The sequence below is a fragment of the Chenopodium album genome, chromosome 21 (genome assembly GCF_948465745.1).
Source record: "Chenopodium album chromosome 21, dcCheAlbu1.1, whole genome shotgun sequence".
NCBI lineage: Eukaryota > Viridiplantae > Streptophyta > Magnoliopsida > Caryophyllales > Amaranthaceae > Chenopodium > Chenopodium album.
This window is the reverse complement of record NC_137854.1, coordinates 1,158,186-1,162,939: the sequence shown is the minus strand read 5'-3', so window position 1 is coordinate 1,162,939 and position 4,754 is coordinate 1,158,186. Positions and strand designations below refer to the sequence as shown.

Sequence of the window (4,754 nt, the reverse complement as noted above, 5' to 3'; positions counted from 1 at the left end):
TTTTTCAAAAAAAAAAAAGGAAAATTTGTGAATAAGAGAAGGGCGCGGGGTAAGAAGAGATAAAGCCAAAGTTGAAAGAAAGAAAGAAAACAATTAAAGAGAGAGAAAATAAAAGAATTGAAAGAAAGAAAGAAGAAATGTCTTTCTCAAACACAGATCCCTAAATGAATTGAAGTTGTTTGTTGCAGCAACAAGAAGGTTTTCATTGCCTCTCTTCTCCAACACTATCTCTACTTATATTTTTCTTTCTTCATTCTTTTTGCTTCATTTCATTTTTCTCTCACTTTTCAAATCCTTTTCTTTCCTCTCTCTAGGGATTGATTATCCATTGGATAATTTTAACTCTACTTGATTATTATTATTTTTATCATATCATTAGTTTTTATATTTTGGTCAATGATTGAGTTGTGTTTTTTTTTTTTTTTTTTTCTTTCTTGAGTAGAGCAATTTGACAACAAAACAACAACCTAGTTTAGTTATCATGAAGTCAATCAACAACAATGATGATGGAAGTAGCTGCAACCCCAACAACACCACCAACAACAACAACAATGGTTGGTTACTAGGTTTCTCACTTTCTCCTCAAATGAACAACATGACTCAACAACACCACCACCAACAACAACATCAACAACATCAAAATCCTAGTACTACTAGCTCAGTTTCAAGCTCACTAGCTACTTTAAACAGTTTATTCCCTTCTCATCACCTTTACCAACCAAACAACAACAATATCTACAATGTTAATTATTATGAAGGTGAAAACACTGATCATCAACTGCATGACAACAACAACAACAATAATAATAATAATAATAATAATAATCATAGCAGTAATCATCAACATCATAATAATAATCATCACAATTTGTTATACTCTCATCCTTTCTCTCTCATGCCTCTCAAATCTGATGGCTCCCTCTGCCTCCCTCAAGGTATCATATACTCTCACTTGTCTTTTACTCTTTGTTTTATTGCATGTTCCCAAATAATTAATAGTCACGTTCATAGTGTAATTTGAACACGACAAGTAAATAAAATCCGTATTTTTATTTTATTTTTGACTTTGAATGTGAAAAGGAATGGTGCAAGCTGCAATAGGGAATTGCTCTACTACAACAAGCTCTACCACAACAAATAATGGAACACCGAAACTTGAAGATTTCTTCGGCGGCGACCATCAACATCATTACGAGCAACAACAACAAGAAGTTGTGCACGTGCAACAATACCCATTTCACCCTCAGATAGTTGGAGATCATCAACTCCCACCACCAACAATGGGAGGAGAAACTGATCATGATCAAATATCAGCTGGGTTAAGGAATTGGGTACAACGGAGCTACATTGGTTGTATGGGATCAGTTGATCATCATCAAATCAACGGTGGAGATCAAACTGTGAGTGTGAGTAGTAGTGTTAGGCCTGGAAGTGGGCCTAGTGTTGGGCCTATGGGTGGGATAGGGTATGCTGATTTGCAATCACTGAGCTTGTCAATGAGTCCAGGGTCCCAGTCCAGCTGTGTGAGTGGGTCCCAACAACAACAACATCAGATAACACCCACCAATGTCACAGCCATGGCAGCTGAGTCGTCGTGTTTAGGGATTGAGATTAGTCGGAAAAGAGGAGGAGAGAGAATTGAGCATAGTACTAAGCAAATTGTTCATCGTAAATCTTTGGATACTTTTGGCCAAAGAACTTCTCAATATAGAGGTGTTACCAGGTATAATAATTAATATAATCTTTTTAATTTTTTTGTGTTTAATTTTACATTTATTTTTATTTTTAGTATGGTTTTAAAATGATTAATAATGTGACATGATTTGATGAACAGGCATAGATGGACAGGAAGATATGAAGCTCACTTGTGGGACAACAGTTGCAAGAAAGAAGGCCAAAGTAGAAAAGGGAGGCAAGGTTAGTCTTAATTCACACCTAACCCTTATCTTTTTTGTCACGTTCGTAATGTAATTTAAACTAGTTAAATATGACAACTAAATCCGAGCGTAAATAGTATGGTGTAAATTTTATCATTCTATAACTAACTTTGATTTTTTATTTTTTTTTCAATTTCGTTGTGGTGGCCTGGATGTCAAATTTTGCAGTATATCTAGGTAAGTCTTGCAGGAATATTTTCTTGATTTTTTTTCTATTTAAATTTTGTCTTGACACTTAAAATAAAGGAAATTCTAAAAAAAAAATGGACAATTATAGGAGGATATGATACAGAAGAGAAGGCAGCAAGAGCATATGATATGGCTGCACTCAAGTATTGGGGGTCCTCTACTCATATCAATTTTCCGGTATTCATTTTTTTTTAATTTTTATTATTATTGTTTGTTTTAAAGTAGACCAAAATTTCCTGTTTCTGAATATTTGGTTTTGAAATTGTTACTAAAAACAGTTGGACAATTACCAACAACAACTTGAAGACATGAAGAACATGACTAGGCAAGAATTTGTTGCTCATCTTAGAAGGTACAACATTTAATTACCTTCTATTTTTAACTTCTTATTAAAATGCACTAATTATATAATTATGTAATGTCATTTGCTATCATATGCCCATTTTAATTATCTTAGGTCAACAATTAATTATATGGTAATGTTATGTGTTTACTGCAGGAAAAGCAGTGGTTTTTCAAGAGGTGCATCAATCTATAGAGGAGTTACAAGGTAAAATGATTAGTCCTAGTTTAAACAATGCAACCACATTTAGTGCGAATGTATCATACTAATTTGATTGATTTTATTTCAGGCATCATCAGCATGGAAGATGGCAAGCACGAATCGGCCGAGTTGCCGGGAACAAAGACCTATACTTGGGAACATTCAGTGAGTTTTTTTCTCTAGTCCAAAATTAGTTAACACGCAATTGTTAGCAATAATCTAACAGTTGGTTAAATTAAAACTAAACCATGATAAAACTTTAATTATATTCACGTGTTTTGTAGTATAGAATATTTGATCAGCAAGTAATCATAATAATAATAATATTAAAGGGACTTCTTTATGATCTAGAAAAGGCCATCCTTTAAATCCACTAATAAGTGTATATCATCTTTTTGGACACTGGTGATATTATTATGATCATAATAATACTTGCGCAAGTATTACTACTATTACATGGGTCTTTTGATAAGGCTGTTCGTAAGAGAATATCTTTAAATCAATCCTTTTTTCTGTTGCCTTCTCAACATTCTTTCACTTTATTTTCTTAAAAAGCAAAGATCATCATACAAGAATTTAACTTGATCCTTTTTTTCTTTTCTTTTCTAAAAGAAACTCTTTTGTTTTTGTCTAGTACTAAAAAATTCTGTTTTTGTTTTTTAAGTGGATCAACTTGTTACTTTGATTATGAGTATTGAGTATGACTCCTTTTTTTTACTTAGGTACTCAAGAGGAAGCGGCCGAGGCGTATGACATTGCAGCAATTAAATTCAGAGGGACTAATGCTGTGACCAACTTTGACATAGCTAGGTACGACGTAGACCGTATCATGGCTAGTAGTACCCTGTTAGCTAGCGAGCTAGCTAGGCGTACCAAGGATCCACTCCCACTACCACCACCACCACCACCGGCACCAGAAAAGAACGTAAACGAGGAGGAACAAGAGAAACCTGATTGGAAAATCGTCCTTTACCATTCCTCTCAGGAACAACAACAGCAGCAGCAGCAGCAACAGATTGAGCAGGCCTCGATGGGAATGGGCTCAGCCCAAGCCCATGACACAATGCTGGGGTCAGCCCAACAAGAGATTGGTGGTGGGGCCCATTACTCTAACACGTCATCATTGGTTACTAGCTTAAGCAGCTCAAGAGAGGACAGTCCTGAGAAGAACACTAACAGCAGCTTGCCCTTGGCCTTCACAATGCCACCTTCAGCAACCAAATTGTTTGCTAATCCTGCAGCAAACATTGGCACTTGGATTAACCAACCCGTCGAGCTTAGGGCCCCTTCCATTTCCCTCCCTCAAATGCCAGTTTTCGCCGCTTGGGCAGATCTACACTAAGTACTCGTGTTTTGCTAGTGTTACCTATATTGCTAATTCCCTCGGATTATAGTCCTATACGTGTGAATTGGTACGTGGTACAATTTGCATTCCCATACCCGTACCACGACTAGGTAACATTGTTAGTTTTGGGGTATTTATCACGGTCATTAGATTTGGAGTAGTATTATTATTAACTAGTAGTAGTAATTAAGGTTAAGGAGGGTTAAATTTATTTCATGGTTTTTATTTGGATATGTAAGGTTAATTAATTTTATGTAGATCTTTTGATCAAAAACTGAAAGTAACAGTAAGGAAAGAAGAAAGCAATTTAAGCCTTTACAGGTGATCATTGAAATTCTATGAAATGAAATTTGACAAATGGGGACATAAATTCATCATTACATAGCATAATATAGCTTTCATTTTACCTAAGTAAATGACCAAATTATGCATAAAATTTGTTTTTTTGACTATGATATTTTTTTGTAAACACTTTTTGACTAACCCAAAAAAAAAAAAAAAGGAAATGAAATTTTAGTAAGTTCCTTTATTTTCCCCTCATCTATGGACATCATGATTACATATTTTATCTCTTTATCTTTAAAACACTTTGCTTTCTTCAAAGGTAACAGACATGTCATTCCCTGTGATTCAAAAAATAAGATTCCCAAATGACCAATTTTGTGATTAGATGTTATGTATATCTGCCAGTTTTCCTGTCATTTTTTTACTTTCATCTTTGTAATCTTGGGAACTAACA

The 4,754-nt window shown here is 34.7% G+C and overlaps 1 pseudogene across 1 annotated transcript; it reads left to right on the top strand.

Annotated features, from left to right (window-relative positions):
* The first annotated feature begins 294 nt into the window (after positions 1 to 294).
* On the top strand, positions 295 to 4,364 carry LOC145601856 (AP2-like ethylene-responsive transcription factor CRL5; annotated as a pseudogene). The gene is made up of 8 exons (XR_014104453.1): positions 295 to 935; positions 1,081 to 1,723; positions 1,835 to 1,967; positions 2,006 to 2,303; positions 2,405 to 2,478; positions 2,626 to 2,676; positions 2,759 to 2,835; positions 3,393 to 4,364. The product of XR_014104453.1 is annotated as an AP2-like ethylene-responsive transcription factor CRL5 (transcript).
* The last annotated feature ends 390 nt before the right edge of the window (positions 4,365 to 4,754 follow it).